Consider the following 23,729-nt stretch of genomic DNA (forward strand, 5'->3'; position numbering starts at 1 on the left):
CTCCCTCCCTCCGGATCCGCCTCACCGCCCGCTTGTTTCGTGAATTCTTCGGGGCAGGCAGTCTTGCCTGCCCGCTTCCAGCGCTGACTGTCCTCCCTTGCCGATTCGCCCTTTAAAAATGGCCTCCGAGACTTAGGCTGAAGTCTCGGCGGCCATTTTGAAGCGCGAGTCGGCAAGGGAGGACAGTCGGCGCTGGAAGCGGGCAGGCAAGACTGCCTGCCCCGAAGAATTAAAAAAACAAGCGGGCGGTGAGGGACCGGATCGGGAGGGAAGGTGGGAGGGAGGAGAAGAATTCACGAAACAACTCGGGAGGGGGTGGCAGGGGGGAAAAGGGAGTCGCTGCTGGGCATGGGTGGATGGAGGGGGTTCCTGGGTATGGGTGCATGCAGGGCAGGGGAGAGGAGGGTACACTGCTGGACATGGGTGCATGCAGGGCAGGGCAGAGGAGGGTCGCTGGGTATGGGTGCATGCAGGGCAGGGGAAAGGAGGGTCACTGCTGGACATGGGTGCATGCAGGGGAGAGAAGGGTCACTGCTGGACATCTGGGTGCATGCAGTGCAGGGGAAAGGAGGGTCACTGCTGGACATGGGTGCATGCAGGGGAGAGAAGGGTCACTGCTGGACATCTGGGTGCATGCAGGGCAGAGGAGGGTCGCTGGGTATGGGTGCATGCAGGGCAGGGGAGAGGAGGGTCAGTGTTGGACATGGGTGCATGCAGGGGAGAGAAGGGTCACTGGACATCTGGGTGCATGCAGGGCAGGGGAAAGGAGGGTCACTGCTGGACATGGGTGCATGCAGGGGAGAGGAGGGTCACTGCTGGACATGGGTGCATGTAGGGGAGAGAAGGGTCATTGCTGGACATCTGGGTGCATGCAGGGCAGAGGAGGGTCGCTGGGTATGGGTGCATGCAGGGCAGGGGAGAGAGAAGAAATGCTGGACATGGATGGAGGGCAGAGAAGAGTGAGGAAGGAGATGAGATGAGGGAAAAGGAAGAGAGGAGAAAAACTGCACATGGATGAAGAAAATAGGCAGAAGCTGAGGACCAGAAATGAAGAAGAAAGGAGGAAAGAAATAAATGGAAAGGAAGCCCTGGAAATGGAGTTAAGAGGACAGATAGCAGCAGAATCGGATACTGGGCCAGCATGATCAGAAAAAGTCACTAGACAACAAAGGTAGAAAAAAAATCATTTTATTTTCATTATAGCGTTTGGAATATGTTCACTTTGAGAATCAGGTGCTCAACATTAAAAGTTTATATTTATTTACTTATTTATGGCATTTTATCCCACATTAAACGTGAATTAGATTGGAACCTGGGATCATTTAAATTTTTTTCCTGGAGAGAGTAATGCATTGCCCCCCCTCCCCCCCCCCCCCCCCCCCCCGGCTATAGCCAGCTCTGCAATTTTGGGGGGGGGGGCGCCGAGGTGGACTGGGGAGAGAGCCTGTTGTTAAAAATTTACCAGCACACCACTGCTTCTAACACTATAGCTCAGAAAAACTTGGTTCTACTTGAACTGGAAACCGAAAAATGCAGGAGGAAATTTCCAGACTACCAAAGATATTAATATGTAAGATTTATTCCTTGATAGGTTTTATAATTTAATAATCTATTCTGAAAGGGAAAGGCATATGATAGTGGCTTACTTTTTTTAAAATTGAATTTCAAATTAATTATGACAAAAATAACTTTGCAAAGAAAACAATGAATAATAACTCCAGCATTGAGGAAAACAAAAATATCTCCATTTTTGTGTTGAATAATAGTCCACAATAAGGGAGACCAAGTGGAGAAAGTCAAGAAAACGATAGACGTACTAATAGCAAAAGAAGCTGCATGATAAATGCTATCCATGATTTCTTGTACCCACACTAAAGATGTTAAATACCAGTGATCAAGATGACACTATCCCTTTACCTTCAAAAAAGAACTGTAATTGAGAGAGCTCAAATAAAATATATGTGACATTATTAAAGGAAATCGAGCATTTACAAGGAAATCTTAGTTGAAAGGTAGCTCCCAAATCCAAAATTGTTTGGCGATAAGCCATAAAATTCCTATGTCTAGTTTGAGTCCATTTAGAAATATCAGGGAAAATGAAAACTTTCTCCCTCATAAAATTACAGTCCTTCAATCTAAAGAAAAGGCGCAAAAGTGCTTCCTTGTCCTGTAGAAATACAAAGGAAACCAAAGGAGTAGCACGAGATATAATTTCTTCTGCAGAAGTCTTCAGAATATTAGGCTCAAACTATCAGAGGAAAGATCATCTTGATCAGGTTTAGCTAGCATACAACATAAGTAACCATACTGGGTCAGACCAATGGTTCATCTCGCCTAGTATCCTGCTTCAAACAGTGGCCAAGCCGGGTCACAAGTACCTGGCAGAAACCCAAATCATGGCAACATTCCATGATACGTTTCATTGCTTCTCCGTGTCTGTCTCAGTTGCAGACTGTGGACTTTTCCTCCAAAAACTTGTCCAAAGTTACTACTACTACTACTTAACATTTTTAGAGCGCTACTAGGGTTACGCAGCGCTGTACAATTTAACAAAGAGAGACAGTCCCTGCTCAAAGAGCTTACAATCTAATAGACAAGTGAACGGTCAGTCCGATAGGGGCAAAGAGTTCCAGAGCTTAACTAGTCATTGAGTGAAAAAATATTTCCTCCTGTTTGTTTTAAAAGTATTTCCGTGCAATTTCCTTGAGTGTCCCCTAATCTTTGTACTTTTGGAACTGTGCTTCTTAGAAGAAATAGGAATAAAATATATTTTATTCAAAGGTGGCCAAGCTGACTCTTTATACTTAGACCTCTTTCAAAAATCTATAAAATGGCTCTTTAGTAATTGTATGAACAAGGAAAATTCAATAACCTCAAGTTCAGTCCTTTAATATAATTTTCAAAATTTTTGACAATATAATTTCATTTTATCCTGCAAAACAACATTTTGAGTAGATTTCACCTGTGGCAGTCACAGCAAAGGAAACAAGATAGATGATGACAAAAAAACTGTAATTGACTTAGAGTTCACATCAAGAGTTTATTTCTAAAACCTGAACTCGACACGAGTCATGTTTCGGCCACTCTGGCCTGCCTGAGGAGTCCCTAAACAGTACAAAACACATACATAGTACAAAACATTAGCATGTTAACAAACATCATAATTAATCAAACATCATAAAAAAGACAGACCTATGATGTTAAAAGTAATGTAAACATATGAACCAAACATAGGATGTTCACACCTAACTCATAAATAATGTACATCCATAGAAAGTAGAAAAAAGAGGACTTCCGGTGGAGCCGGGAAAGAAAATGGCCGCCACGGAGTGAGCTCCGTCTGACCCCGAGTGAGGCTCCCGAACCCGCGGGCGCCAGACCGCCTCCCTGACGATCAGATAGCCGGGTACATCTGGCGGGAGAGCGGGGACACGGGTGGAACAAACATCGCACGCCCAGCGGGAGAAGAGAAAGCGGCGGGACCGAAGAGCAGCAGCCTGCGATCCAAAATGGCGGGTAGAGCAAGAGACAGCGGAGCGGGGCAAAGAGAGACCTGAAACGGGACGTGCTGAGAGCGGTGAGAGCTGGCGGCGCACTTGAAAGACGGGGAGTCAAGCGAGCTGTGTGGGAAGAGTAGCGGAGACCAGCAGGCGGTGAGACAGACGGGCGTTGTTCTTCCCCCCCACGTGGAACAAAGTCGGTAGTGGAGAAAACGGAGGAAGCCAGCAGAGGAGATCAGAAAGAGAGCTGGAGCACCGGACTAGGGAAAGGTGGAGGTGAGAGGGCAAGGACACCCCCTACGGAAGAGTGCAGCAGTCTGAGGGGCCAGAAACTAAATGAGCAGCACTAGCACAATGGAGAGAGGCTGGAGGGAGCCAGAATAAGGTGCTGGAAAAGTGCTGAGGAGTTTTGCTTGCTTCCAGGAAAGATTCCACGAAGAGGTGTTATTCGTTTAAATGGAGGAGGTTTGCCATCTGGTGTGACAGCAAGGCCCTAGATCCTCGCTCTTGTCCTACACAGGCCCTGCTTGAATACCTTCTACACTTGTCAGAGTCTGGTCTCAAGACCAACTCCGAAAGAGTTAATCTTAGTGTGATTAGTGCTTTCCATTACCGTGTGTAGGGTAAGCCTATCTCTGGACAGCCTTTAGTTGTTCGTTTCATGAGAGGTTTGCTTTTGTCAAAGCCCCCTGTCAAACCTCCACCAGTGTCATGGGATCTCAATGTTGTTCTCACCCAGCTGATGAAGCCTCCTTTTGAGCCACTGGATTCCTGCCATCTGAAATATTTGAACTGGAAGGTCATTTTCTTGGTGGCTGTTACTTCAGCTCGTAGAGTCAGTGATCTTCAAGCCTTGGTAGCCCATGCTCCCTAAACTAAATTTCATCATAACAGAGTAGTCCTCCGCACTCATCCTAAGTTCTTGCTGAAGGTGGTGTCGGAGTTCCATCTGAACTACTCATTTGTCTTGCCAACGTTCTTCCCCTGTCTTCATACCCGTCCTGCTGAACGTCAGTTGCATACATTGGACTGCAAGAGAGCATTGGCCTTCTATGTGAAGCGGATAAGCCCCTTCAGACAGTCCGCCCAAATGTTTTGATTCTTTTGATCCCAACAGAAGGGGAGTCGCTGTTGGGAAACGCACCATTACCAGTTGGCTAACAGATTGCATTTCTTTCACTTACGCCCAAACTGGGCTGACTCTTGAGGGTCATGTCACGGCTCTGTGTTAGAGCCATGGCAGCGTCAGTGGCCCATTTGAAGTCAGCCACCATAGAAGATATTTGCAAGGCTGTGACGTGGTCATCAGTCCACACATTCACATCTCATTACTGCCTTCAGCAGGATGCCCGACGCAACAGTCAGTTTGGGCAGTCGGTGGTGCAGAATCCGTTTGGGGTTTAAAATCCAACTCCACCCCCCTAGGCCTATTTTTATTCTATTCCAGGCTGCACTCTTAGTTCGATGTTTCTTCGTAGGTCAATCTTTATTATGTCCTCGCCGTTGCGAGGCCCAATTGATCTTCTTTTGTTGTTTTGAGTGAGCCTGGGGGCTAGGGATACCTCATCAGTGAGAACAAGCAGCCTGCTTGTCCTCTGAGAAAGCGAAGATACTTACCTGTAGCAGGTATTCTCCGAGGACAGCAGGCTGATTGTTCTCACCAACTCGCCCACCTCCCCTTTGTGCCTTGTCTTTTGTTGGTGAGCCCTTAGGTCCCGCAAGGGCCAAAAGGACCTCAGAGGACAGCCGTGCAACCCCGAATCTTCACCCGCGGCGGCCGCCGTTCACCAAGGGTTGAGCCCCCAGCTGCAGGCGGCCAGCAGGACTGCTGGAACCACGGGGTTGACGGACTGACCTGGCTAGTAGTCCACACACACAGTCTTTGGATAGCGGCTAGCGAGGGCGGCTAGCAATCCTGTAGAATATCAGCACAGTCTGAGGATAGCGGCTAGCAATGGCGGCTAGCAATCCTGTAGAATATCAGCACAGTCTGAGGATAGTGGCTAGCAAGGGCGGCTAGCAGTCCTGTAGAATATCAGCACAGTTTTAGGATAGCGGCAAGCAAGGGCGGCTAGCAGTCCTGTAGAATATCAGCACAGTCTTAGGATAGCGGCTAGCAAGGGCGGCTAGCAATCCTGTAGAATATCAGCACAGGATAGCGGCTAGCAATCCTGTAGAATATCAGCACAGTCTTAGGATAGCGGCTAGCAAGGCACGGGTCCTGCATCGGCAACAGAACCGGAAGCAAGGAGGTTCCTTGGTTCCTAAGTTTAAATATCGCGCCATCTCGCCCTCAGAACGCAAAGCCACCAATCCGGCCCGGGGAAGTTAGCAGCGTCCCTGGATAGGCTCTGCCCGACCTACAGGCGGAGTCATCCCCCGGGTTCGCCAATCAGGGACGCCGTAGGTGGAGCGTCAGAGAGTTTGCACACCTTGGACTGTAAGAGAGCATTGGCCTTTTACGTGGAGCGGACAAAGCCCTTCAGACAGTCCACCCAATTGTTTGTTGCTTTTGATCCCAATGGGAGGGGAGTCGCCATCAGAAAATGCACAATCTCCAATTGGCTAGCAGATTGCATTTCCTTAACTTATTCCCAAGTTGGGCTGACTATGGAGGGGCATGTCACGGCTCATAACATAAGTGCCATGGCTTCTTCGGTGGCTCACTTAAAGTCAGCTTCCATTGAAGTGATTTGCAAGGCTGCAATGTGGTCATCAGTCCACACATTCACATCTCACTACTGCCTTCAGCAGGATACCCGACGCGACAGTCTGTTTGGGCAGTTAGTTCTGCAGAATCTGTTCGGGGTTTAGAATCCAACTCCACCCCCCTAGGCCCGTTTGTATTCTGTTCCAGGCTGCACTCTCAGCTAGCTGTGTATAGTTTCAGGTTAATCTATGTTATGTCCTCGCCGTTGCGAGGCCCAATTGACCAATGTTCATTGTTTTGAGTGAGTCTGGATGCTAGGGATACCCCACATGTGAGAACAAGCAGCCTGCTTGTCCTCGGAGAAAGCGAAGATACTTAACTGTAACAGGTATTCTTTGAGGACAGCAGGCTGATTGTTCTCCCAAGCCCTCCCTCCTCCCCTTTGGATTTGTTATTTCATTTGCTTTTTGATTTAACTGAGGAGATGCGTTTGTGCGGCGGGCGGAAAGTCAGACCGTGCATTTTGCTGCACGCTCGCCAGAAGACTCTGGCAAAAGTTTTTGTTTTGCTGTTGCAAAACTCCGGTTCCCGGCATGACGCAGACATTGACCCACATGTGAGAACAATCAGCCTGCTGTCCTCGGAGAATACCTGCTATATTCCCAGTAACCCAGGCAGACCTGCTTCAAAGCACATGCTTTTCCCTTTACGTCTCAGATTGCATACATACTGCTGTAATCAATCAAATGTTAACCACCATGCAAGATAAGAGCCTATTAGCTACAAGCCAAATCAGTTTTTGTGGCAAACCTCCCTCAGGACAACTTTTCTGCAAAATAGCTGTGAAGCAACTATGTGGGCCTCAGTATATAACTTCACTAAACACTACTGACTAGATAGTCTTCAGCCCAGAATACAGCCATTAGCTAAGAAGTGCTGTACCACCCCTTTGCTAATTAATGTCCGAAGATGCTAACAATCGGTGATCCTCCACCCATTTTAACTTTTGGGCTGACAAACATTATATGTAACACTGAGGTGGTCCTGAGCTCTAGAATCACTGTTGGGTATGGCAGCAAACTCTTGCTTTTCTGTTGATAAAGCGAAGTTGCACGGAATCGGATTCAAGATGGCTGCCGCCTGTGCTGGACGCTTCTGAGGACTCTCTGAATCCTGCTTACGATGCCGAAGAGAAGGGGCCGTCCTGCCTCCGCAGCTCCTCCACGGCAGAATTCCTCTTCAATCTACTATACAAAATTATATTCAGAGAGCCCAGATACTCACTACATCGGGAGGAAGCCCGCTTGTTGTCCGGGGGTGAATGGAGACTTCTCGGCGACTTTAGGGCTGGAACTTTCGCTCAGCTCCGATGGCAGAGCCCCTCCCCTTCAACCCTCTGAGACTAGTACTCCAACGCAGGAACCTCATGCTTCGCTACCGAATGGTGCGGACAGCGGGGAAAGGGAGGAACAAAGATCCACGGAGGCAGCTGGACCCATAGATGATCTGGACAGCCAGAGGGAGGAACAAACATCTACCACTCAGCCGGAATTGGTGGAGACTTGCAAGGAAACAGAGAAACAACTTTCCTTAATTTCAAGCACAGAGGTAAAAACTTTAAATTTTCCTGTACTAGAAAAACCCAGAGAAGTAACACTGGATACCGTTTGGAATTTGATTGTGGACTTGGGGAAATCCCTAAACCCACATATAAAACAAATTACCCAAGATTTAGCTAGTCTTGATCAATGGACACAAGATACGGATACCAAGATGGAATCATTGACGAACCAACATAAAGAAATGTAAAAAGAAATTAAGGAGTTACATTTATACCAAGAGACAATGATAAAGGACTTAACAACACTTAGAAGGAGAACAGAATTTCTGGAAAATGTGACAAGGAATAATATTAGATTTTTGAATTTTCCTAAACAATTTGGGACACTACCAAGAGAAATGCTATGAAAATATTGTAAATTATTGTTAATCCGCCCTTTCTTTTCTGAACACGCTATCAGAACCCTCATCCACACTCTCATCACCTCTCGCTTAGATTACTGCAACTTGCTTCTCACAGGTCTTCCACTCAGCCACCTCTCTCCTCTTCAATCTGTTCAAAAGTCTGCTGCACAATTAATATTTCGCCAAAGTCGTTGTGCCCATATCAGCCCTCTCCTGAAGTCACTTCACTGGCTTCCTATCCGTTTCCATATAAAATTCAAGCTCCTCTTATTGACTTATAAGTGCATTCACTCTGCAGCCCCTCACTACCTCTCCACCCTCATCTCTCCCTACACTCCCTCCCAGGAACTCCGTTCACTAGGCAAATCTCTCCTAATTGCACCCTTCTCCTCCATCGCTAACTCCAGACTCCATTCCTTTTGTCTCGCCGCACCTTATGCCTGGAATGGGCTTTCTGAGCTGTTACGACTAGCTCCATTTCTGGCCGCCTTCAAATCCAGGCTAAAGGCCTACCTGATGCTGCTTTTGACTCCTAACTTGTCACTTGCTCGTAACCTTTATCTTGTCTTTCTCTCTTCAATAGTCCCTTTCCCTGTGTGTCCTTCTGTCTGTCTTACCCTTATCTTTATTGGTCCTGTCTGTCTGTCCTGATTTAGATTGTAAGCTGTTTTGAGCAGGGACTGTCTTTTCTTCATGTTCAATTGTGAAGCGCTGCGTACGACTGGTAGCGCTATAGAAATGATTTATAGTGGTAGTAGTAGAAAATACATTAAGGAGATACTAGGAGTTAAGGAGGAATTAATTCCCCCATTTACACAAATATATTATTTACCTATAAAATATTCAGCATCCCAGAATAATCCAGATCTGGATATCTCGATGATATTGGAAGCCCCAGATAGTGAATCAGTAATGCCATCTACATTGATAGCCGCCGCGTTGGCTCTGTCACCAAACAAAAACTGGTTAATGAAACTATTTTTTCAAAATAGAGAGAAGAGCTTTCTCAGACTCAAGGTTCGACCTTTTCCTGATGTTACAAAAGAAACATAGAAACATGATGGCTTTAAGGAGTACAGAATATTCTCTGCCCCCATTCCAGACTGTGATAGACACCGGTGGTGTTGTATCTCAGAGTGGTTACAGGAGGAAGCCTAGAACATCTGAAAAAGAATAACATTCCCCTTTAAGAATTTGCAGATGCAGGACCTATCAGGAAAGGAGGGGGTCATTGCCATTTTGAGGAAGGGGTGGAGGCCAGTGTCCCTATAGGTGGGGAGTTAAGTAAAGGGAGGGGTTCGGAGCCTGGAGACCTTTAAAAGTGCTCCCTAGCAGGAGCAGAAGGAAGACGATGGATAGAATGACTGGAGAATTCCAGAATGTGGACTCCTAAGAAGAAAAGGTACTTACCTTAACAGATTACTGTGGGGGAATATTACAACTCTTGGTTGTACTGCAATTATGGAGTAAAGACTTGGTTGCTTGGGACTAAGACTAACAGCCAGGGGAGGAGGACAGGACTAAGGTGATAGTGAAGTATTGTCCGGCCAAAGGGAGGAGGCTATCTTGAGTCCCTAGTACTCCAGAGGAAGGGCTCAGTTTCACATTGGTATGTGCAAGAAAATTGTGTTGAAGGTGAATTACCCCACAGAGTTGATTGGTGGAGGCTTTGCTGATTATGCTGATTTGCATAAGTCTAGGCAATAAGGAGTGCCTAATTTGCGTATTTCCAAATGCCTGCTCACTGAGTAGGTTTTGTCATATGGGAAGCGGATTAATGCCAAGGGAGTACTAGAGCTTGAATTTTATTTAAGGAAAGGAGGTGCCAGCCAGAAGCAGTGCCTGAACAGGGGTGTTTGACAAAGTCATCCTTAGTGTGAGGAGGCTTAGTATCAAGGACTACTAGAGTAATTGCCACTGCTGAAATTGACTGAGGTCATTTCTTGGAGGCAAAGTTCTCAGTGTGCACCACATGACCATTGGCTGAGATCCTGACCCTGACAAGGGGGTCACAGTTGCGGTTATCCCTAAGATCCCCATGACAAGATGCATCCAAGAACCATTCATTAAATCCTGACGTGAACTGCCCAGTAATAAAGCTTAAGATTGGGTAGTCTCATGTTCTGCATAGAATGCAAAGGGTTTCTAAACTTGTTTGGTCTTCATATGCTAAATGAATTTAGATAATATACCATTAATCATATTGAATGTTCCTTGGGCAGTATTAGATGGGACATACTGAAAAAAAATGCAAAAGCCTAGGGAGGATTTTCATTTTCACTAAATTTATCTCCCTACCTATAATATAGGGTAATCATCCAATCCTTTCCTAGAAACAGAGAAAAATGTAGGCAGGTAAAGACGATATGGCCTATCCAGTCTGCCCATCCATGCCATCTACTCTCCCTTTCACTCCTGTAGAGATCCTATGTACTTGCCTCTGGAGGAGGGGCAATTGTATACAGCTGCACAGGATTCCTCTATGCATATAGTAACATAGTAGATGACGGCAGAAAAAGACCTGCATGGTCCATCTAGTCTGCCCAAGACAAACTCATATGTGTATACCTTACCTTGAATTTGTACCTGTCCTTTTCAGGGCACAGACCATATAAGTCTGCCCAGCAGTATTTCCCGCCTCCCAACCACCAGTCCCGCCTCCCATCAGCGGCTCTGGTACAGACCGTATAAGTCTGCCTTCCCCTATCCTCGCCTCCCAACCACCACCCCCTCTTCCCCCCAACTGCTCCGCCACCCAATTTCAGCTAAGCTTCTGACTATCCATTCCTTCTATTCTGTCTATTCTGTCCTATTAAAAAAAAAAAATAGACCTGGCTTTTCACTTGCAAAGGGTCTGACCTCTGAAAGTTTCTAATCTGTCTTCATCCTATTAGCTATAACTTAAAATTGTTCTTCCATTGTGATTTCATATTTTTATGCTGGAATTGTCTTAAAGGTGGTTTCATTAAAACTGTTTTGAATCTTCTGTGCCAGTGACTTAATCCAATCAGTTTGGTTACATAGAATCTGGTGAATCTGGTTTCTTAAAGGTGCATTTATTAGATAGTGTTTTGAACCTTCTGTGCCAGAGACTTAATCCAGTCAATTTGGTTACATAGCATCTGGTGACTCATAGACTGGTACCTCTGGAGGAGGAGCAATTGTATACAGCTGTGTGGTAAAAGAAAAAAAAACAAAACACTTGGTTTACCTTGAGAGCTGTCTGAGCTAAGCTGGGCATTTTCAGACTTGGTTTGATTGTAAACTGATGTTACCTGTGTCCTGCTCTTAATATCTAACTGATAACTACTACTACTACTAACTAACATTTCTAAAGCGATACTAGGGTTACGCAGCGCTGTACAATTTAAACATAGAAGGACAGTCCCTGCTCAAAGATCTTACAATCTAAAAGACAAGAGAACAATCTAAAGACAAGTGAACAATCTAGAGGACGAGTGAACAGTTAATCTGATAGGGTGGATAGATTGGGGCATTTTATATTTCTCGAGCAGTTAGGCGCCGAAGGCAGCATTGAAGAGGTGAGTTTTAAGCAGAGATTTGAAGATGGGTAGGGAGGGGGCATGGCGTATGGGTAAAGGAAGATTGTTCCAGGCATAGGGTGAGGCAAGGCAGAATAAAACTGCTGACTTTACTTTCTTCTATTCTATCCTATTTTAAAAAAATAGATCTGTCTTTTCACTTACAGAGCTTCTTACTCTGTAGTCCTACCCACCCCTAAGTGATCTCCCTTTTATATAGTGCAATCAAGGAACAAGTATCTTCAATACACCATAATTGGTCAATCCTACTTCTTGTTATCCCCCATCACAGTTCACCTTTTCTCACTTGTGAATCACATCATTCCTTGTCATCAAGCAGATGAAGCCATTACTTATGGGTTGTGTCCATCAACCAGCAGGGGGCGATAGAGAGCACTCAACTTTTCACAGTGCCTCATGGCCAGCCAGCTCCACTGCCTCTTCAGTATTCTCTATCTCCCTAAGCAGGGTGGCTGCAGCTTCTTCGAGCTCCATCAAAAATCTGCCTGGGGGGTGGCTCCTGGCTTACCAGTTGTTAGCCGGGGTGTTAGAGGTTATAGCAGCTTCACTTTGAAGGCACATAGGTCAGCCCTTTCCCTGCCTTACCCATGCCCCCGTGGATGTGGACATATTACCTTGCTTTTCCCTGTCCTTTCCCACTCAGTGGATGCAGGCACATTGGTTCACCTTTCCCTGCCTTTCCCACTCATCTGAGCCTCCAGAGTTCTTATTACCTCTGCTTTCCTCACAGCGTAAAAAAAAAAAAATGGAACAGAGGTTTTCCTTAGATTCTTCTATGGGACCGGAGCTGTGATACTCGGTCTGGTGAGGTAAGAGTGTTTTCTAACTTCTCCGGGGTGGGCCCGCGATCGGGGCGTTTTTGGCGCGAAACCACCATTCCATATCATCATGCTGATCAATCCATAGACTGGTGGGTTGTGTCCATCTACCAGCAGGTGGAGATAGAGAGCAAAGCTTTTGCCTCCCTATATGTGGTCATGTGCAGCCGGAAACTCCTCAGTATGTTCTCTATCTCAGCAGGTGGTGGTCACACACAGCAGCAGCTCTGGCTAGGTCTCCAAGCCTAATTTTTAGGTTTTGTTGAGTACCTGGGGTTGAGGGCTCTTCTTGAGCAAGTGCAAACCTGGTGGCGCCAGGTCCCTCCTTTTCTCCCCCCTCCCGCTGGCTCCGTTAAAAAAAAAAAAAAAAAAATTTGGACGTCCTTAAGGGCGTTTATTTCGACGTTTATTTAAACGTTTATTGCAGCTACTCACTGGGACACCAGGTCGTTACAGCTCGAAGCGAGAAGCAGGTAATTTTTACCTTTTTATAGTGGGCAGGGGGTTCCCCGATCGATCTCCACGTGGCCTATGGCGTTGGAGGGCGAGGGCGCGAAGAATCGCTACCCGGACCGCGTGTGCGCTTTTAGCGGGGATGCGGGGTCTTAAAGTCTGATTCGCCCTTGTTGGGTGTCAGTTCGGAGGCCGGTCAGTGTCCCGGGTCTTCCTCCGGTGCGGCGGTTTTTCCCACCATAAACGCCCATCCCCCGCTGCTCGCCTCCGCCATCTTGGCCGGCCACTCTGCTCGGACGGCTTCTTCTTGGGCCGCCCTTGAGTTGGGAGACGTTAATGCCTTGGCCACCCTTGATTTGGGCGACGGCAAAAAAGCGGCTAAAGTTAAGCGCCGTTCTTCCTGCGCGGCTCCTTCGCGGAGTGTCGCGCCGGACGCCATCTTGGATGCACAGCATGTTTCTCCCCCGCTCTTGCGAGCGCCGGTTGAGGGTGCGTCTAGGGCTGTGGCCCAGGCTGCTGAAGTGCACAGTCTGGGGGGTTTCTCCCCCGAGTTTATTTTGCTGCTGCATCAGGCCTTTCTTATGCAAAACGCTGCCCCTTCTCCCTTGTCCTATAAAGGGGTTGAGGCTCCCGGAAGTAAACGCCCTCGGGTGGATTCCCAGGCCTTAGAGGGCTCTGTTTCCTCTGATGTAGATGAGGGCAGCGTATCTGAGTTCTCCCAACGGTCCTTTGGGGATTCCTTGGAGGAGACGGATTCCCGCTCGGATGGAGCGGATGACCCCTCTGCAGCACGGATCTTTCGCTCAGAGGATTTGCCCAACCTGTTAATGCAGGCCATGAGCATTTTGAAGATTTCCTCTCCGGAGGACGTCTCTCCCTCAGCCCCTGTTGGCTCCGCCATTATGCTGGGGACGAAGCGCCCGCCTAGAACCTTCCACGTGCATGATGCCATGCACACCTTAATTTCGTCTCAATGGGATGTCCCGGAAGCGAGCCTTAAAGTGGCTAGGGCTATGTCCCGCCTCTCTCCTTTGCCTGAAAGTGAACGGGAAGCCTTTCTTTGGCCTACCGTGGATTCTTTAATCACTGCGGTGACTAAGAAAACAGCGTTGCCAGTGGAAGGTGGCACGGCCCTAAAGGACGCCCAAGACAGAAGATTGGAGGCGGCTTTAAGGTCGTCCTTTGAGGAGGCTGCCTTAAGTTTGCAGGCCTCAGTTTGCGGCTCCTACGTGGCCAGGGCGTGCCTGACGATTGTGCAGCGGGCTTCCCCCTCGGATCCTTCCTTGAGGGCTGATTGGCCGGCCCTGGAATCGGGCTTGGCTTATTTGGCAGACTTACTGTATGATGTCTTGAGAGCCTCGGCTAAAGGTATGGCTCAGACAGTCTCTGCGCGGCGGTGGCTTTGGCTGAAACATTGGTCTGCGGACCACGCCTCTAAGTCCCGCCTGGCTAAGTTGCCTTTTAAAGGCAAGCTGCTCTTTGGGGTCGAGCTGGACAAAATTGTGACCGATCTCGGCACGTCTAAGGGCAAGAGGTTACCAGAGGTCAGGGCTCGGGCTAGTGCTCGCCCCGGTAACTCCAGAGGACGGTTTCAAGAAGCCCGTCGGTACCGCCCGGGCAAGTCGGGCTCCTCTGCCCCCTCTTCCTTCAAGAGGAACTTCTCCCCCAAGCAGCATTCCTTTCGCAGAGACCACCCTCCCGGAGGTGCGCCCTCCGGTCCTCCCCCAGGGTCTCGTACCCAATGACGGGGTCCTGGTCCATGGCCCAGTGCAGATTGGAGGACGCCTGTCCTCGTTTCTGGGCGAGTGGACCAGGGTAACTTCAGACGCTTGGCTGCTGGAAGTCATCAGAGACGGCTACAAGCTAGAGTTCTGCCGACCCTTAAGAGACGGGTTTGTACTCTCTCCCTGCAAGTCTCCGGTCAAAGCTGTGGCAGTGCAGCAGAACTTGGACAATCTGATCCGCCTGGGCGCGGTCGTTCCGGTGCCAGAAAATCAGCTTGGCAAGGGACGTTACTCCATTTACTTTGTGGTACCAAAGAAAGGAGGTTCTGTACGGCCTATCCTCGACCTCAAAGGGGTCAATCGGGCCGAAAGTTCGGCACTTTCGCATGGAGACTCTCTGCTCTGTTATAGCGGCAGTGAAGGCAGGGGAGTTCCTGGCATCCTTGGACATCAAGGAAGCGTACTTGCATATTCCCATCTGGCCTCCTCATCAACGCTTTCTGCGTTTTGCAGTCCTGGGCTGACACTTCCAGTTCAGAGCCCTCCCGTTCGGGTTGGCTACTGCTCCGCGGACCTTCTCCAAAGTAATGGTGGTCATCGCGGCCTTCCTGCGGAAGGAAGGAGTACAAGTCCATCCTTATCTGGACGACTGGTTGATCCGAGCCCCCTCTTATGCAGAGTGCGGCAAAGCTGTGGACCGGGTGATTGCTCTTTTGAGCTCCCTGGGGTGGATCATCAACTGGGAGAAAAGCCAGCTGTGCCCAACTCAGTCCCTGGAGTATCTGGGAGTTCGATTCGACACCCAAGTGGGCAGAGTGTTCCTGCCAGACAATCGGATTGTCAAACTTCAGGCTCAGGTGGACCAGTTCCTAGTAGCCTCTCCGCTTCGGGCTTGGGACTATGTGCAGCTGTTGGGCTCTATGACGGCCATGATGGAAGTAGTGCCCTGGGCCAGGGCTCATATGAGACCACTACAACACTCTCTGCTGCACCGCTGGACTCCGGTGTCGGAGGATTATACTGTGTGCCTTCCCTTGGACCCAGCAGTGCGCAAGGCGCTGAGCTGGTGGATGAAGACAGACAAGTTGTCTGCAGGGATGCCTCCTGTGACCCCGGAGTGGATTGTCGTCACGACGGACGCCTCTTTGACGGGCTGGGGAGCCCATTGCATGGGAAGGACAGCGCAGTGGCTCTGGTCTCCTGCAGAGGCAAAGTGGTCTATCAACCTCCTGGAACTCAGAGCCATTCGGTTGGTGCTTTTGGAGTTCCTCCCGGTACTGGCGTTGAAGCCAGTACGGGTCCTGTCGGACAATGCCACGGCTGTGGCCTATGTCAACCGCCAGGGAGGTACCAATAGCGCCCCTCTAGCCAAGGAAGCCATGAATCTATGCCAGTGGGCGGAAGCGAACCTGGAACAGCTGTCAGCGGCCCACATTGCCGGAGTCATGAATGTCAAGGCGGACTTTCTCAGTCGCCATACCTTGGATCCCGGAGAGTGGCAGTTATCGGCTCAGGCGTTCTTGGACATCACGAAGTGCTGGGGCCAGCCGAGCCTAGATCTGATGGCGTCATCGGCCAATTGCCAAGTGCCGCGCTTTTTCAGCAGAGGACGGGACCCTCGATCTCTGGGAGTAGATGCTCTTCTCCAACAGTGGCCGACACAAGAGCTTCTCTATGTGTTCCCGCCCTGGCCCATGTTGGGCAGGGTACTAGACCGGGTGGCAAAGCATCCGGGCCGGATAATCCTGGTGGGTCCGGACTGGCCCAGACGTCCCTGGTATGCGGACTTGATCAGGCTCTCAGTGGATGACCCTCTGCGGCTGCCAGTGGAGCAGGGTCTGTTGCATCAGGGTCCCGTGGTGATGGAGGATCCTTCCCCCTTTGGTCTTACGGCCTGGCTATTGAGCGGCAGCGTCTGAGGAAGAAGGGCTTCTCAGACAAGGTCATCGCCACTATGCTGAGAGCGAGGAAGCGCTCTACTTCTACTGCTTACGCCAGGGTTTGGCGTACCTTTGCAGCGTGGTGTGAAGCAGGCTCACTTTCTCCCTTCACTGCTCCAATTTCTTCAGTGCTGGCGTTCCTGCAAGAAGGTCTGGAGAAAGGCCTGTCGCTCAGTTCCCTTAAAGTCCAGGTAGCGGCTCTGGCTTGTTTCAGGGGCCGCCTGAAGGGTGGTTCCCTGGCTTCGCAGCCAGATGTGGTACGTTTTCTCAAGGGAGTTAATCACCTGCGCCCTCCTCTGTGCTCAGTGGTGCCTGCGTGGAATCTCAACCTGGTACTAAGAGCCTTGCAGAAGCCGCCTTTTGAACCCTTGTCGAGGGCATCTCTGAAAGACCTGACGTTGAAAGCAGTCTTTTTGGTGGCTATCACTTCAGCCAGAAGAGTTTCCGAGCTCCAGGCGCTCTCATGTCGAGAGCCTTTTCTGCAGTTCACTGAGGCAGGAGTGACTATTCGCACAGTGCCTTTCTTCCTGCCCAAGATTGTTTCCATGTGAATCAGCAGCTCTGTCTCCCTTCCTTTCGTAGGGAGGACTACCCAGAGGAATAGTCTGCTCTCAAATATGTGGATGTGAGACGAGTCATCATCAGATACTTGGAAGTGACCAATGATTTCCGGAAATCGGATCATCTGTTTGTCCTGTTTGCAGGTCCTCGTAAGGGTCTGCAGGCTGCTAAGCCTACAGTGGCAAGATGGGTCAAGGAAGCCATTGCAGCGGCTTATGTGGCCGCGGGGAAGGTGCCGCCTATCCAGCTGAAGGCTCACTCCACTAGAGCTCAGGCGGCCTCGATGGCAGAGGCCGGGTCCGTCTCCTTGGAAGAGATTTGCAAGGCGGCAACTTGGGCATCGGCCCATACCTTCTCCAGGCATTACCGCTTGACTGTGGCTGCTCGGGCGGAGGCCCGGTTTGGAGCTTCAGTGTTGCGGTCAGGGATTTCAATGTCCCGCCCTGGGTGAGTACTGCTTCGGTACATCCCACCAGTCTATGGATTGATCAGCATGATGATATGGAAGGTAAAATTATGTATCATACCTGATAATTTTCTTTCCATTAATCATAGCTGATCAATCCATAGCCCCTCCCAGATATCTGTACTGTTTATATTCTGGTTGCATTTCAGATTCAAATTTAGTCTTCAGTTCCTGTTCAGGAGGACTTCGTGTTCAAGTTTTTTTCAATTGGATTCTTCAAGAGTTGAGACGAGTTTGTGTTACAGTGAGCTGCTGCATTCCTCTCCCCTCCGTTTTACGGGGGTGGATTGAGACATAAATTCTGCCGGCGCTCCCTCCCGCTTCGTGCGGCTGTAGGGCAGCTTTGTACCCCTCCCGCTTCGGCGGTGTTAGGGTCAGTCATCTCCTCCCGCGGTTGCGGTTGCAGGATAAGCCAGATCCCCCCGCATCGGCGGGGTGGTGTCCCTCCTCCGCTCCGCGGAGATGAGCTGGACGGATTCCCCTCCCCCACTTGTGTGGGGATGAGCTGGGTTAATTCCCCTCCCCCGTTTCGGCGGTGGTGAGCTGGGCAGAGTGTCCCTTTGTGGGTGTAATTCTCTAAGTGCTGAGTCCTGCGGATGGAGCTTGGATATCGACATACTGAGGAGTTTCCGGCAGCACATGACCACATATAGGGAGGCAAAAGCTTTGCTCTCTATCTCCACCTGCTGGTAGATGGACACAACCCACCAGTCTATGGATTGATCAGCTATGATTAATGGAAAGAAAATTATCAGGTATGATACATAATTTTACCTTTTGAATTTTCCAGCTGTTTTCGGCGATGGCTGCAGAGAATGTAAAGCGCTGTTCCCGGTGCGGCAAGCGCAAATCAGCAGCTGGGCTCTGTAAATCGTGCTGTACAGGTGTAAGAGCCGGCCCGAGCATGGCGAGCAATGATTCTTCCCGCTCAGAGCTGGCAGCGGACACTATTTTGAATTCTCCACATGGCGTGGCCTCCGTAGAGACGGAGAGCCCGGGGGGGGGGGGGGGGGGACCTCGAATTGAGGCTATTCAGGGAGTGGCTAGTCCCGGACGGGATCTGGGTGCCCAGAGCGAGTTTTTCTCCCCTGATTTTGTGTTATTACATAAAGCGTACATGCTGAAAAGAGCTCTCCCTCAATGGTCGTCTGAGGCCCCTTCTGTTGTCGTCCCCCCCCCCCCCCCCCCGGTGGATTCTGGCCTGGGACTGCCCGCTGAGTCTATTTTCCCTGATAATTGGCGTAAAGAAAAGTGTAGAAGGGCTAATTCCCCTTCAGATTGTGGTGCACCTCCTTTCCCCCCCCCCCCTGTGGTCGGGCTGTGAGGATTCGGAGAGTTCTGGCAGGCCTTCGTGGTCTGAGGAGCCAGAGTCAGGTGCAGAATTACCACAGGATCTGGATGATCCCTCCGCGGTGAGGATTTTCCACCGTGATGAGCTGCCAGCGCTTATTTCAGATGCCCTATAGGTCCTTTCTATTGAAGAGCCTGACAGTGGCACGGCCTCCTCTGTGAATCCTAGAATGGCTAGTACCAAAAAGCCTTCTCGAGCCTTTCCTTTGCATGACTCCATCCAAGAGCTTATTTCCGCTCAGTGGGCTGACCCCAAGGGACCTTTGAAAGTTTCCAGGGCTATGGGGCAATTATACCCTCTGCGTGAGGAGCATTTGGCTCGCTTTGCAATGCCTAAAGTAGATGCCCTAGTCACTTCGGTGACAAAGAGAACTACCCTCCCTGTGGAAGGAGGAGTTGCTCTGAAGGATGTACAAGACCGTAGGCTGGAAGCAGCACTTAAGCGGTCCTTTGAAATTGCAGGTCTTACTGTTCGGGCGTCTGCATGCAGTTGTTATGCTGCTAGAGCCTGCCTGGCGCAGTTGCAACAGGCAGTGGAACAGCCCGGAGATGGAGCGGAGCCCTTCTCGGATGTGGCTCCGCGGCTGGAGTCGGCCTTGTCCTTTTTGGCTGATGCCCTTTATAATATTGTCAGAGCTTCGGCTAAACAAATGGCAGTAGCAGTGGCTGCTTGCCGTCTTATTTGGCTATGACATTGGGCAGTGGACATGGCCTCTAAGCAAAGGTTGGTGAAGTTGCCCTTTCAAGGCCTTCTCCTATTTGGTGAGGAGTTGGAAAAAAAAATTGTTAAAGGCCTGGGAGATCCTAAACCCCAGCGCTTGCCTGAAGATAGGCCACGGCCTTCCTCCAAGGGCCAGGCGGTCCACTCCTTTTATAGACCTCGCTTCCGTGAAGCTAGAAGGTACCACCCGGGGCGTTCTGCTGGGTTCACTTCTCGTGCCCGTTTTTCAGCAGAGGAACTCCTTTCGCTCGGACAAGCATTCTGCAGCCACCGGCTCTAGGCCTGGAGTTCAGGGGCGACCCTCTCAATGATGGTGCGCCGGCCCCCTCCTCGCTTCCTCTCATCGAAGGACGTCTTCCCCTCTTTGCCGAGGAGTGGGCCAATATTTCCTCAGATTAGTGGGTTCTGGACCTGATCAGAGATGGCTACAGAATAGAATTCAACGCCCCAGTAAGAGACGTGTTTGTGGAGTCCCGATGCGGTTCTGCCGCCAAAAGGGGGGCGGTAGAGGAGACTTTGCAAGGTCTGATTCAGTTAGGGGCCGTGTCCTTGGTACCTCCTGCCGAACACGGCTACGGCCGATACTCCATCTACTTTGTGGTACCGCGAAAAGGTGGGTCTTTTCGCCCTATTCTGGACTTAAAAGAATTAAGTCCCTGAGAGTGCGGCATTTCCACATGGAAACCCTGCGCTCCGTCATTGCTGCGGTACAGCCAGGAGAGTTTCTCACGTCTCTAGACCTGAAAGAAGCTTACTTGCACATACCAATTTGGCCCCCGCACCAGAAGTTTGAGGTTTGCGGTGTTGGGAAAGCATTTCCAGTTCTGGGCCTTGCCTTTTGGCCTCGCCACAGCTCCCCGAACCTTTTCAAAGGTAATGGTGGTAGTAGCTGCTTTGCTCAGGCGAGAAGGTATCAGGTTTCCCCCTTACCTAGACGACTGGCTCATCAGAGCAGACTCTGTAACAGAGAGCTATCAAGCTACAGCCAGAGTGGTCTCAGTACTTCAATCTCTAGGCTGGATCGTCAATATGGCCAAAAGTCACCTGACCCCCTCGCAATCTCTAGAATATTTGGGGGCCAGGTTCGACACAGACTCGGGCTATGTATACCTACCCGAGCTAAGGCGGTGCAAGCTTCAGAATCAGGTCCGTCTGCTCCTGAGGATGCCCCGCCTGCGAGCTTGGGACATTGTCCTGCTGCTGGGATCGATGACAGCCACATTGGAAGTGGTGCCCTGGGCGAGAGCGCACCTGAGACCTCTATAGTATTCCCTACTTCAAAGATGGTCTCCAGTTTCTCAGGATTATCAATGCAGACTTTCTTGGCTCCCTGTGGCCCGGCTCAGCATGGAGTGGTGGCTCTCAGACAGCATGCTGCGGCAAGGAATGCTGCTGACGCTCCCCGATTGGTGTCTAGTAGTGACAGATGCCAGCCTGAAGGGCTGGGGCGCACATTGCAAGGGGAAGCATGCCCAGGGTCTATGGACACCCGAGGAGTCTGAGTGGTCCATCAACCGCCTGGAGTTGAAAGCGGTGTTTCAGGCGCTTCTGGCCTTTCAGTGACCCTGGAAGGATTGGCTGTCAGAGTGATGTCGGACAACACGACAGCAGTGGCCTACATAAATCGACAAGGCGGCACTCAGTGCAGAGCACTGGCCGCGCAGGCCGAACAGATTTGCCACTGGGCCGAGCTGCATCTTCAGTTTCTGTCGGCAGCTCACATTGCAGGTCAGAGCAACGTGCAAGCCGATTATCTAAGAAGGATCAGATCGATCCAGCAGAATGGGAACTAGCAGATGAAGTATTCCTGCAGATATGTGCCAAATGGGGCAAGTCCGTGATGGATCTTATGGCGACAAGTTCAAATGCCAAAGTCCCGTGCTTCTTCAGCAGACGGAGAGATCCTCGCTCGGCAGGGTTGGATGCCTTGACTCAGCCCTGGCCTCCGGGCCTACTATATGTTTTCCCTCCGTGGCCCTTGATAGGGCGCGTGCTCCTGCGAATTTGGCTACACCTAGGTGAAGTGGTCTTCATCGCCTCGGTTTGGCCCAGGAGGCCTTGGTATGCGGACCTCCGGCAGATGCTAGTGGAGGCTCCCCATCCTTTACCTCTGGTACCGAACCTGTTGTCACAGGGCCCGGTAGCCATGGAGGATGCCTGCCGCTTTGGTCTTGTGGCATGGCGATTGAGAGGGCGCAATTGAGGGACAAAGGCTATTCAAACACAGTCATTTCCACTCTCCTGCAGGCCTGCAAGCGTTCCACTTCCATGGCTTATGCCAGGATTTGGTGCCAGTTTGAGTCTTGGTGTGCTTCAAAAGCGATCACACCCATGCGGTCTCCTGTTTCGCCGATTCTGGACTTTTTGCAGGATGGTGTACAAATAGGCTTGGCCTGTAATTCCCTGCGGGTGCAAGTGGCAGCATTGGCCTCCCTTCGTGGTAAGGTTGAAGGCGTGTCTTTAGCTGCTCATCCAGATGTGGCACGGTTTCTTAGTGGGGTGCTTCGGCTCCGGCCTTCCGTTCGAGCACCCTGTCCAGCTTGGAACCTGGGGCTAGTTTTGAAGGCCCTGCAGGCTTCTCCTTTTGAGCCGCTTCGGCGAGCATCGGAGAAAGATTTGACACTAAAGGCCGTTTTTCTTGTGGCCGTTACTTCGGCGAGACGGGTGTCAGAGCTCCAGGCACTGTCCTGTAGAGACCCATTTCTGCAATTCTCAGAGTCCGGGGTCACGGTTTGGACCGTGCCTTCCTTCATGCCTAAGGTGGTTTCAACGTTTCACCTAAACCAGCCTATTTTCTTGCCCTTCTTTGATGAGGAGTTTCCAGAATCTTTTGGGCAGTTGCACCTGTTGGATGTGCGCAGGACTCTGTGGCAGTATCTGCGAGTTACTATCTCTTTCAGGATCTATGATCATCTGTTTGTTTTGCTATCAGGTGCTCGCAGAGGGTCTCCAGCATCTAAAGCCACTATTGCCCGCTGGCTCAAAGAAACTATCTTTTCAGCTTATCTTCTTACCGGTCGGTCTCCGCCTGTAGCCTTTAAGGTGCATTCTACGAGAGCGATTTCTTCCTCATGGGCTGAAACTGGAGCACTCTCTCGTCAAGAGATATGCAGTGCAGCAACATGGGCTTCTAAGCTCTCTTTTGCCTGACATTACAGGCTGGATGTGGCTGCTAGGAGGGATGCGCGTTTTGAGCACAAGTGCTAGCGCGTGGTGTGACCTGTTCCCACCCTATATATAGGGATTGCTTTGTTACATCTCATACGTAATGGCTTCATCTGCTTGATGACAAGGAAGGGAAAATTAGGTTTTTACCTTGGTAATTTTCTTTCTTTTAGTCATAGCAGATGAAGCCATGAGGCCTCCCTGTATGATTGTCTGTATGCTATGAATCTGTTTCAGGTTCTGTTCTTGTTTCCTGAATTTCCTTCCTTGGGAGAAAGTTGGAAAACAGTCTTCAGGATTCATGTTCACTTATAGGAGGATGAGTCCATTCCCTCCAGTTTATGTTTTGGAGGATGAGTTGATTCCCTCCAGGAGGTTGCGTGTATCCCCTCCAGTTATACAATAAAGAGGACGAGTTTATTCCCTCCAGAAGGATGTGTTCATTCCCTCCTTTTGAGTTCATGCCCTTGTTAAGGGGACATTGTTCACTGTGAGGAAAGTTCATGTTATTCCCATTGCGGTTTGCCATACTGCTTTGGAAGCTTCAAATACTGAAGAGGCAATGGAGCTGGCTGGCCATGAGGCACTGTGAAAAGTTGAGTGCTCTCTATCTCCCCCTGCTGGTTGATGGACACAACCCATACGTAATGGCTTCATCTGCTATGACTAAAGGAAAGAAAATTACCAAGTTAAGAACCTAATTTTCCCATATGACCTTCTTTCAGTGCAATACATGTTCTGGTTTAATCCTAAAACAAACTGTCTGGAACCTTAGAGCTTGCCCTATTTGTCTCCAAATATCAGTTTTGAAATATAAAATCAACAAACTCAGGAAGGAATTAGCTACTATTAA

General features: G+C 49.9%; 1 protein-coding gene across 1 annotated transcript in view; it reads left to right on the plus strand.

Annotated features, from left to right (window-relative positions):
- BAZ1A (bromodomain adjacent to zinc finger domain 1A) overlaps nt 1-23,729 on the plus strand; it is a 763,171-nt gene that overhangs the window by 456,370 nt on the left and 283,072 nt on the right.

The sequence above is a fragment of the Microcaecilia unicolor genome, chromosome 9, assembly GCF_901765095.1.
Source record: "Microcaecilia unicolor chromosome 9, aMicUni1.1, whole genome shotgun sequence".
Taxonomy (NCBI): Eukaryota; Metazoa; Chordata; class Amphibia; order Gymnophiona; family Siphonopidae; genus Microcaecilia; species Microcaecilia unicolor.